The following is a 12,226-nucleotide window of genomic DNA, read 5'->3' as shown; positions in this document are numbered from 1 at the left end:
GTGCTGAGAACCCACGCTACGCCACTGGTTGGACTAGATGACCGTTTGGGCCCATCCAATGCTACAAATCTATGACTCAGTGAAGAGGAGTTGGTAGAACCCTTAGGTGGTAAAGTTTCATTGCTTGTTCACATTAAAATGAAAAGAAAAGTAAAAAGCCAACAAAAAACCACAAAGCCGCAAGTTGGAAAACAAGCATAGCTGTGAGAGATTAGAATTTTCCTTTGTATGCTAGTTTTCTACTTGCAGGGAGCTTAAAAATCAAATCAAATCTGAGAACCAGGCAAAATAGAACCACCCCACCTGCAGTCTGAAGTTGTGCTCCATGAGCCTCAGATTTCTGCTAGCTCGTTTTGCCACAGATGTAGATCTTACTTTACATTCACAGTATAGCATTTTCATGGAATGAAAGAGATGGCTGGGACATCTGCGGCTGCACCTGTCTCTTTAAGGCACTTAGGTAAGTGGAGATCTTTATCCTTTATTCAGGATAGGAATCCATCACTTTATGCATACATAGTGGCAACCTTATAAATACTGTTTCTCTTCCTGGACCATTTAGATTAAAGCAGCCCACAAAATGAGAAAAACTGATAAAAGTGAATGTTAGTCTTCAACCTGCATAAAATAGCACAGAAAACCTGCATAAAATAGCACAGAACCCCACATGTATCTCAACTTTGACCAATATTTCTATGGCCTCTCTGCTTGGACCAGCCAGACTCCTTTCTATAGCTCGATAGGGTCAACCCTCTTATTTTAGGTTTTTGTCCTGTGAACTGATGCACAACACCAGATGGAGCAGTTAGCTGTTCATTTCTGTTCTTTGCATGGTGATACTGATGCCTCCTATTCCTTGGCAGGATCCATTTGCAATAACATTGATAGGGCTGAATGTTGGAATTGCTAAATCCTTTTTAGCAGTAACATCCTTTGCTACCCATTTCACTGCATCCTTTTTTTCTTTTTTCTTTAGTTTCAGGATGCCCATAAAGCATCACTCCCACTGGTGTGAAATAAATTTAGCGTGACATGCTGGTATATTGGTCAAAAAGCCACTCCTCCGTAATGCAACAGGTACTGCAGTTTGAAAGGAATGTTAGAAAATTGGACACCATAAGCATGGAAACTCCTGCAGTATTCCCCATGTTTGAATGCACCCTAAGCTGATCCGCAGGGCCACCCTCTGGACTGGAAGGCAGGTGGGGGCTAGCTGGGAGCATACTGAGGTTGGTGGGGCAGTGCCCCATTCTCGGGCCAGCCTTTGCTGCAGTAGGGTGTAATACCTGTATGAAGATACTTAAAATGCCACCAAGTGGTGAGTGAGCTATTTCAGTTCTCCAGCTGTAGGCTCTTGTGGTTATGGCTCCCGATCATGAATCCATCTCCCCTTCAGCATATTCTCTGAGCTGGACTATACAGATGGCTCTCTCTGGAAGCAAAAACGGTACCCCTGCACCTTTTATGGCCAACCCATAATAGCTCGGCAATGCTAATGGCCGTCGTAAGATCAGAGGAATCAAGCTGGCTTCATCCTTGGCAGACACAGGATTGTAAAGCTAGTTTATAACAGTTTATATAAAAAAGTATTATTAAATTTGCCATCAATCAGCAGCATCTGTGTCCGTGGGCATGAAAATGCAGACATTTATTTGGGGATGTGTCTGTTCTAAGGACAAAGTGTTTGCTCTCAAGGGCCACTTCAGGCTCATTTTTCATTCACCAAGAACTGGAGCGTATTTAAAACAAAACAGATCAATTCCAGCCTGACAATCTCAATAAGAAACATAGGTAAGTACTAAGTAGGGAGTTGAATGATACACAGAGCATTTATAGATCTTTGGAAGTGACAACAGGATGCCTTTTTTTTTTTTTTTTAGAGAGAGGATGCTCGCAGCCCTCTGTCTCCTGAAATGTAGAAAGTGCTCAATACTGTATTGAGAATCAGGCAATAGGAGCACCTGCCCTGGTATGGTACAATCAGGATAGGGGAGCAAAACAGGCATATAATTCAATGTTGTACTATTATGAATGTCTTGTGAACACAAACATTTCAGCTTTCCAGGAAGAACAATTCCCCTTCTCCTCCCTTTGCTTGCTGTTCTGGGGGAGTCCTCCTGGTTGCCCCAGAGGCAGTTCTAGGGGCACACAGGATAAGGAGAGAGGGGACATCCCCACTGCACAATTGGAAGTCCTTGCGTGAGGCTTCTGCTGACAGGCTCCTAGTCAATGTAAAAGAGATCACCTTGCAAAAATTGCCAGGAAAAACTTGCAATTCTTTATCTGGGGACTGTGTGTGTTCCCTGTTGTCCTGAAAATCTGACAGTACTAAAAGCTCCCAATTCGAATTAAACACGCACACAGAGCTGCAAGTTAATTTGAGGTAAGTTATTTAATGCTCACCAAACCACAGCACTTTTAATCATCCCCACAAACTATCAGCTGTGCTTCTCCCCTCCTCCCGACCCCTGAATCAGTCAGTCTGCAGCTGTGTGGCGGAGGATGACTTTCTGAAATCATGACCTAGAGCCAGTTGACTCTGAATGTACTGATCAAAAGGAGAAATGTCAATTGTGCCGCAAACCTTGTTGGGCATGCATTTTTTTTAGGGGAAATCACAGATAAAAACTAATTGCATGTGACAAAGTAAGAGGTCTGACTACAGCACATATGTGAAAAAGGCAGGTTTTAAACGTCAAATTGGGGAAAGGGCTGGATACCAGTTTTCAGCCAAAATTGGGAGGCTTTCTTGAAACAATTCAGATGTCCTCCCTTTGGGGCACAGGGAGACAGGCAGGACAGTGACAGGAGAGGTAATTTTCTTTCTTAAGCCAATCTGTTACCCCACTCTGGAGGCAGAGGACCTCAGCTTGAGCTCCTTGGGTTCTGTCAGCAAATAAACGATCTCACCTCATCTGGTCAGGGAGAGCAACACACTTTTCTCAGAGGTGGTTATGAGATAGAGGAAGATCACCGTGAAGCACTTTCTCCTCTAGGCAGAGAGAGAGATGTTGAGCAAGTCTAGACTGCTTGATTTTCTCCCACCAAGATGAATACCTGAGACCTGAAAACCGAGTCAACTGCTATGGCCTTGTCTTACCTTCCGAACACTGCTTCAGTAGCTGACGTCACACGAATGGGAATGCTTCGGAACTGGCAGGCACCATTTTGAAGGCACAGGATTCAACTTGGGTTCCATATGCCTTTGAGTCCCTGTATGGGGCCCAGGAAACCATGGCTAAACAGAAGGACAAAAAGCAGAGTGATCATAAAGGCTAAAGCCAGCTGACTTGGCCCATTTTTCCTTCTCTCCCTCTTGGGTACTTTCACTGCAAATGCTAGGGATCAAGCAGAGCAGAGTTATCATGGCTGGTTGCCTTACTTTTCATAAATTTGTCCAATCCTCTTTTAAAGCCATCCAGGTTGTTGGCCATCGCTTTCTCCTGTGGGAGCAAGTTCCATAGTTTATCTATGCACTGGATGAAGAAGTACTTCCCTTTATCTGTCCTTATTCTTCCAACATTCAGCTCCATTGGATGTCAATGAGTGCAAGTACAGAAGAGCCTTTCTGTATCCACTTTCTCCATGACATGTATACTTTTATAAACTTCTATCATGTCACCACTTAAAAATTGGAATGATGCAAACAAACCTGACTGTACCAAAATTAAAAAATTCCTTCCAGTAGGGAAGACCAATTACAACAGTTGTCAACAGGTTTATCACACCTATCTGCCAATCACCCATTTCCACCACCCTTCTGAGTAATACCCATCCCCACCCTCTCACTATATATAAGAGTCTGGTGAATTCTGTTTCAGTGTAGAAGAAGAAGAAGAAGAAGAAGAAGAAGAAGAAGAAGAAGAAGAAGAAGAAGAAGAAGAGTTTGGATTTGATATCCCGCTTTATCACTACCCGAAGGAGTCTCAAAGCTGCTAACATTTTCCTTTCCCTTCCTCCCCCACAACAAACACTCTGTGAGGTGAGTGGGGCTGAGAGATTCAGAGAAGCGTGACTGGCCCAAGGTCACCCAGCAGCTGCATGTGGAGGAGCGGAGACGCAAACCCGGTTCCCCAGATTACAAATCTACCGCTCTTAACCACTACACCACACTGGCTCTGTATCTGAAGAAGTGTGCATGCACACGAAAGCTCATACCAATAACAAACTTACGGTAGTTGGTCTCTAAGGACCAACTGGAAGGATTTTAAATTTTTTTTGTTTCGATTACAACAGACCAACATGGCTACCTACCTGTAACTGACTGTACCAGTTACAATTCTGGCAGCCGAATTCTGCACTAATTGAATCTCCTGAATTGCCTTCAAGTTAAAAAGTCTTCATGAAAATTTGTCAGCATTTTAGAACAAATTTCTCCTAATGTTCACATTTTCTTTGGATGCATTTTTGCCTGATGTGCACACATGATTTTTGCAAGTAATCACCCGAATATAATACATTTTATATGTTATTTTCATGAATGCTTTTGAATGTACACTATACTCTAGTATACACATTATTGTAACACATTATTTGGTTGGAGAACTGCATCACCAAATTGGGAGAAGTGCAGATTTTGAAGGACACCTGCATTTGTGTCCGCATGCTATCCATCAACCCAAGAAGTGGAAAGCTATGTCCCTCTTTGGGAATGATGGTGCAAATGTAATCTAAGATGTGTTGTAAAGATAATTAAATGGAGGAGAAGCATCCTATGTGGGCATTTCTGAGGCATTTTAATATTATGTGCAATTATAAATCTCCCTGGCTAGCTATGCTGAATTAAATTATCCTATGGAAAAGTAAATTGGTTTGAGTAGTGCTGGTAAATCTAAGCTAACGACCACGTCTTTCTTCCAGTACGTTTAGTTACTCCTCATTATATTTGCATTTAGAGGATCCTGTACAATACACTATGGAGTTTCTTTACTGCCCTTACAGTGAAATCCTTCACCTGAAGCTCAGGTGAAATGGCCACTGCTGCCCAATCTCAGGACTGTGCCAGGGACTTGACAGAACACAGTCAGTGGCTCTTATTGGAAGATCCAGTACAGTGAACGTTGGACATGGGCTGAGGATCTATGGGTTCAGAAGCCTGGTCTGGCATGTGTGATGTGAAGCCAGTCAATACTGTCCAGTCTCATCCAGGTGTAGCAAATGGGGTGCCCTCCAGATGTTGGACTACAATTCCCATCATCCCTGTTTTGGGAGTTGCTGGCTTGAACCAATGGAGTCCAACAGTATGTGGAAGGCACCACGTTCATCACCCCTGGTCTAACCTATCCATAGGTACATTCATTATTTCTTTACCCTGGTTTTTGACACTTGAGATGTATGTTTTTGGAACCCACTTTATTTCCATGATTGTAAGTTGTTTTAAGCTGTTTTGGATATTGTGTTTTAATAGTACTGTTGCGTTTTGCCGATCAGAAGGTCGGTGGTTCAAACTGGTGCGACGGGGTCCCAGCTCTGTCCCAGCTTCTGCCAACCTAGCAGTTTGAAAGCATGCCAGTGCAAGTAGATAAATAGGTACCACTGCGGTGGGAAGGTAAATGACATTTCTGTGCGCTCTGGCACTCATCATGGTCTTCCGTATGTCAGTAATAGTTTAGTCATGCTGGCCACATGACCCGGAAAGCTGTATTTGGACAAACGCCAGCTCCCTCAGCCTGAAATTCTGAGATGAGTGCTGCACCCCATTTGACTGGACTTAACCATCCAGGGGTCATTTATCTTTTACCTTAATAATAATAATAATAATAGTTGCAGCAGGGGGTCAACTAGGATAACCCCATGTGGGCTTCTCTAAGCTCCTTGGAGAAAGTGTGGGATACATATGTAATAAGTGGGATCAGAGAGTTAGAGACGTCTTTGGGGGCCATCTGGAGCAAAGCCCTGTTTGATGCAGGAATTGCAATGCTGCAGCATCCCCAACAGATGGCTATCCAGACTTTGCTTGAAGCTACCTTCCATTCTTTAGTGATGGGCTCGCAGTTCTGTTCATGCATTTAACACTACATTATCAGCAGGAGCAGATCACCAGGTGTGGGTGGAGCTGCAGTCATCTCCTGTTGGCAAAAGCATTACTGAGAGAAGGGAAGGGAGGTCTTAGGTCAGGGCTGCACAAGCATGCTGGTGGAGCAAATCCAGCATGCTTGCTACTACGCCAGTGTAACCCAACCTCACCACTGCCTTACCTCTCCCCCTCCCAGTCGGTGGCAGTGATACTTCTACTGGGAGGTTCTTGCTCTGCTGTTCCACCCACCAGATGAGTTCCTGATTAATTGTCCCCAAAGACAAAGTTCACACTGTTTGCATTGGACCATTAAAGCTGCCTTCGTTGCTGAAAGAGCAAAATTAGATGTGATGTGCTTGCTGTGCCAGGTTGATGTTCCAACATTGCTGCTTGCCAGTTTGCCCTACCTGGGATACTGTCTCCCTCTATGGCCTGAGCACAGTGAAAAATGTAGACTGGCTGTCAAATGCTGCCATCCTTCAGGAGCTCCAAAGTGCGCCACCAGCGCATTCTAGTACAAAAGCAGATCTGGGCTGTGTGTCAGACTCACTGGTAGTCAGAAATGGCTACAGATCAGGATTTCTCATGAGGACTGTTATCTCCCAAGGAGCAAAATACTTATGTCAAAAAACTGTAGACTGCCGTGCTTTGCAAGTGGACTGCTAACCTTTTCTTCCATTCCAGAGTGAGCTCTTGCCTGCTGGTGGGGTCCCTGTGGGCTTTTCCTCCGCAGTGATAATTGACCCTGGCAAGTTTTGCTTTTGCTGCAGGGCCCACCTTCACTCTGAAGGGATTTCCCCCGACATATTTTGAAAGAGCGCGAACCAAGTTGTTATTTGTTTGCTAAATGCAAACTGAAACCTAGCAAATTTCATTGAATTCTGTTGGGGGGAGGGGGGAGCTTCCTTCCACCTTCCCACAGCTGTTTTGCCTGAGCAGAACTTTCAAGGTTTGCCTCAAATGCCAGTTTAAGTGGCAGCTTGAGTTGTAAGCTTGCATGTTTGGGCAGCTGGGTTGGCAATGAGGAGGGTACAGGTGGGCATGCATTTGTCCGATCAGATGAATGCTTTTCCTTCTAGACTGAGCCTAGATGGAGCAGTTTCAGTGGTCCCTGTGATAGGTTGCTTCCATTCCTGTTTAGAGCACCACTACAGCCCATAAATTGGGTGGATTCCAAGGGTGCCCATGAACTCACGTGGCCTCTGTCCACCAGCGTAAAGGGTGAGGAGACTCTTTTTGACACTTACCTCTCCACTTGCAGTCCCACTGTGCAAGAAGAGTCCCATGCTCTTCTGGTTTTCATGGGGCACCAGGAGAAAGAATGATCTGTCAAAATTTTCTCCCCTCCCCACCCTCCATTGGGGGGGGGTACCAAGAACTCTGCTTAGGATCCATCTCATTGTGTTTCTGCAGCACTTGGCCCTAGATTGACTATATTTTAGTTTGCCATCTACCCCCACATTGTCTTTATACTAGAGACAGACTAGAACGACTATCCACAGGCTATTATTTACCTCTTTTGAAATTCTTTCCTTGAATTGCTAGGGTTAAGCGACCAAAGATTAAATATAATGGGTGTGATCCAGAAAGGAGCATAGTTTTTAATGTTTCATGTTGTATTATGTTTTTATATGTGTTGGAAGCTGCCCAGAGTGGCTGGGACAACCCAATCATATGGGTGGGGCATAAATTATTATTATTAGTAGTAGTAGTAGTAGTAGTAGTACTCATTTGTATAGCAGCTGCTTAGCATGCAAAGGTTCCAGGATCAATTATTGGCATCTCCAGTTAGGGCTGGGGATGTTCCCTGTCTCTAGAGTTGGTCTGAGTTTATATTATATTTCTAAAGCTCTAGTCACTGTGCATATTTGAGTTCCATGGGCAAAGGATTATACCTTCCTGCTTCTACTGTACTCGACCCACTGTAGAGTTCCCACTGAATCCATGGAGAACTCCCGTCTTAAAAACAGGGCAGTTCCCCTATACACACAACATCCTGTGGGCACTGGAGACCCTGCATGTGCACCAAAGCTGCTAACTCACAGCCACAATCACGTAGAGAAGACCCCAAAGTTCTTTAAGTGACTTGGAAACTTACCTGGAAAAAGACATTGGTTTGCATAGGGGGTACTGACAAGTTTCTAACTGCTATGTTGCAGTGCCTGGACCATGTAAGTAGCTGCTTTTTCTGGGTAGGAGGCCTAGAATCACAGCATTTGAGGAGGGGTATAAATTCAGTGTATCTGCTCTCATTCTACGCGAACAGGTTTTCCTTGCTGGCAGAGGTACCTTTGTAAATGAAAGAGCTACTGAGACAGAAAAGATGCTGCTTTATCCTGACAGATTTGGCTCTTGCCATGTCATTGGATTGCTCTCCTGGTGTTGAAGTGGGGAGGAAGGGAGAGAAGGAGAAAAGTGTACAGACATCAACCCTACAGGCTGTGGGGCAGAGAGGTGGGCAGGGAAAACAGCTGCATGTCTCCTTTCTTCAGCAGTGTGTTTCCAGTTCAGTTCCTGCATTAAGAAGACATTAATAGTCCCTGATGACGGTTTCACGCTCTGTTTGTATTCTTTCTAACAAGTTCCTTTCATGTTTTTCTTTTTTTATGGGAATATTTTCTCGGGGGGGGGGGGGAGTGCCATCTGCAGACGAGCTGCTAAATTGCTGCCAAAGAAATGCAACATGAAAACCTCTCTCTGGGATCAACGCCAGTGTCCTTTTGCCACATGCGCTGGTCTCTCGAGAGCCCAAGGGCACCCAAAGAGGAGAGAGAGAAATGCCTTTTATATTAAGACATTAGTGGAAATGATGAACTGCTCGTGGTCAGTGACGATCCAGCATGGAACGAGGCCATCCAGTGGGAGATTTAGAGCAGAAAAAAGAAAACACGTCTTCACATGTGGCACATAGTTAGACTGTGGATTTTGCTCCCACATGAGGCCATAATGGTCAGCAGCTTGGATGGCTTTAAAAGGGGATTAGACTAATTCATAGAGGATAAGATTACTGACTAGAATGACTATGTTCTCCCTCCACTGTTGGAGGCAATATGCCTTTGATTACCAGTTGCTGGGAATCCCCAATGGGGAGAGTGCTGTTGCCCTCAAGTCCTGTTGCTTGTGGGGTTCCCATTGGGATAGGCTTCCAATTGGCCACTGCAAGAAGAGGATAGTGGACTAGATGGGCCTTTGAGTATGATTCAGCCCAGCTCTTCTGATGTTCCTATGTAGGCTGGAAGTGGACACCACTACAGAAGCGCTTGCACTTGTTTTGATGTTACATTGGCAGGAGAAAAAAGTTTGACTACAGTGTTAGAAGTAGATCAAGGAGCCCTGGGTTCAAATCTGCACTCCTCTACAAAGCTTGCAAAGTGACTGGCCCAACATCATTATCTCATAGCGTGGCTTACTTTACATAGTTATTATAAGGATAAACGTGTGTGTGGAACAGTGAGTTCCTTTGAGAAAGAGTCTGCCTTGACATCCAAGAAATTTAGACAGCCTTATCAAGACTCCTTTGGCTTTCCTTGAATTCTTTTGAGGTTTGGCGTAATAGGAATCTGGAGGTGGGCATTTAATTTTGCTGCCAAGAAAATCAGTGGCAGCTGAGGTCATTTCTTTTTCCTTCTCTAGAAAATGTTTAGGTGCTTTGAATGAGGAGGAGCCTCCAAGTTCACTTTGAATTGGCAAATGAAGCCAGAGACAACCCAGAGTTGTATGGAGCCTTCTGATAAGTACACTGGAATGCTTCAAGTGTTTTGCCCTGACGTATCTTACAGATCTTGCCAACAAAGGTCCATATAGTTAAAGCCATGGTTTTCCCAGTAGTGATGTATGGAAGTGAGAGCTGGACCATCAAGAAGGCTGATCGCTGAAGAATTGATGCTTTTGAATTGTGGTGCTGGAGGAGACTCTTGAGAGTCCCATGGACTGCAAGAAGATCAAACCTATCCATTCTGAAGGAAATCAGCCCTGAGTGCTCACTGGAAGGACAGATCCTGAAGCTGAGGCTCCAAGACTTTGGCCACCTCATGAGAAGAGAAGACTCCCTGGAAAAGACCCTGATGTTGGGAAAGATGGAGGGCACAAGGAGAAGGGGACGACAGAGGACGAGATGGTTGGGCAGTGTTCTTGAAGCTACAAACATGAGTCTGACCAAACTGCGGGAGGCAGTGGAAGAAAGGAGTGCCTGGCGTGCTCTGGTCCATGGGGTCACGACCAAACGACTAAACAACAACAACATCTTACAGATCCATACCAAAGGGCTTTATCTCAGCAGTAGAGCAGATGTTTTGCATGCAGAAGGTCCCGCGTTCAATCCCTGGTATATCCGCGTAGGGCTAGGAATGTCCTGTCTGAAACCCCAGAGAGCCAGTGCCAGAAAGCATAGAGACTACACTGTAGACAATACTGAGCTAGGTGGACCAGTGGTTTGACTTGGTGTAAGACAGTTCACTTGCAGTAGTCAACAACTTTGGCTCCCCCTCCCCCCCAAAAGTTCAACCACTCTGGTCAATCCAATGGGGAGATCACTGCCAGTTTATTTATAGTGGGAGTAGATCGCTGTCTCTTGGATTTTCAGATGCCCTAGACTTAAAGTTGAGAAATTGTGCACACAGGTTTATGGAGCAACTTGATGTTGGAGTCTGTCTCATCTGTCGGTAGCTGTGATTTCTTCAAGTCTGGGATTTTGCCCTGCTGTTCATGCCTGCCTGGAGAGCTGGTGGATCCTAATGACTGCAAATGCAAGCTGTGAATTAGAAAGCTCCCAGTTCATAGCTCACCCCTGAGGATGGTGATTCAGATGCCTCAAGGAAGGAACCAGAATCCCCATCACTAGCAGTGCACCAAATCCACTTACTCTTCTGAAGGCTGCCAGCAGAGAAAAGAAAATGCACTCAGAGGCAGCCAAGTGAATCCAGAATGTATCTGCTATCTGTCAGCTGAGACTTAGGGCGTTGGTAGGTCTGCTTCACTTTTGTGACTCAGGGTTTATCCGCACTTATCTTTCTTCTGCTCTTTCCAGGCACAGTCTGTGATTTAAAGCTCTGTGTCCGAGCACCCCCCCGAGCTTTCCCTACAAAAACCTGCTCTTTAAAGCACAATCGGAACAAACTGCAATCCATGGAAAACCCAAACTGATGCTTGCTCTGAGCTCTAAAGAGGGGGTTTTCACAGGGGAAGTTCTGGGGCAAAAAGCAAGAACACTCACACACAGAGCTTTTAAGTGCAGACCTGTGCCTGGAAAGAATGGGGCAAAGGGTAAGTGTGGATAAGCCATCAGTTATGTGCAGATGACTTGTCAATGCAAGGTGTGCTTGCTGTGAACTTTCCATGGTTCTGAAGAACCTGGTCCTGCTCTGTTATCCAGATTTTGCCCTTTTCAACCTGCCAGCCTGACACAACACATGGTACATATCTGTTAACTGGAACCAGGCAAGATGATGACTAATCAAACCTTGCTTCATGAGCAGGGAGGTCTCTGACTGGCTTGTGCAGGACAGTTTTATGGGCAGCTGCTTCTGCTTCTGTTGTAGCATAACATTCAGTGCCTAGTGACAATGCATTTTGCAGCCCAGCTGCAGATTTTAAAATGTTTAGATAAAATTGGGGGGGGGGGAGGAAATAGTCATTCTTATTTGAGAGGTCATTAGGGCTTGGTTAAGTAGCAGCTGGTGTCATGGAGCAGAGCCACAGAGCTCATCTTCCATCAATAGGGTTGCTGTAGCTTACCAGAATAGGGCAGGGGAGGTTGATGCTGTACCTACCAGAGCCCATCCAGTGCTCCCACTTTTGCATCTGTGCAGCCCTGACCTCACTGCCATGAAACCTCCATCTCAGTCTAGGTGAGCTGTAGAGTCGCCAGTGACATGAGGGCAGCTCCACAGTTCTGCTCTACCACACCTGCTGCTGGTGAATTCCCAAAGAGGATCACACTAGTTCTGGATTCAACCCCCACTTCACTTTCCAGATGCAGTAATTCAGGTCCATCCCTTGAGGGGCACCACTGTAATTTTTCTTCGCCGGCACCACTGTAATTTTTGAAAGCACCGGCACTGCAAGCTAATCCCAGGAATGCGTGTTCATATATGAAAATGGATGTCATATGAACAATGTTCGCAGTGGCTCCTAATGCACAGTATCATGCTAAAGTGTGTCCATCCCTCCAGGGCAAATAGACAGGGAAGAAGACAGATAAGCCTTTGAAAG

At 45.1% G+C, this 12,226-nt stretch overlaps 1 protein-coding gene across 1 annotated transcript in view; it reads left to right on the top strand.

The window, feature by feature from the left end:
• Positions 1-12,226, top strand: part of GRIP2 (glutamate receptor interacting protein 2) — a 379,568-nt gene that overhangs the window by 23,933 nt on the left and 343,409 nt on the right. The window lies entirely within an intron of this gene.

Source organism: Podarcis liolepis (genome assembly GCF_965112155.1).
Source record: "Podarcis liolepis genome assembly, chromosome: 2".
NCBI lineage: Eukaryota > Metazoa > Chordata > Lepidosauria > Squamata > Lacertidae > Podarcis > Podarcis liolepis.
The sequence above is the reverse complement of the archived record's forward strand: the minus strand, read 5'-3'. Positions and strand labels throughout refer to the sequence as shown.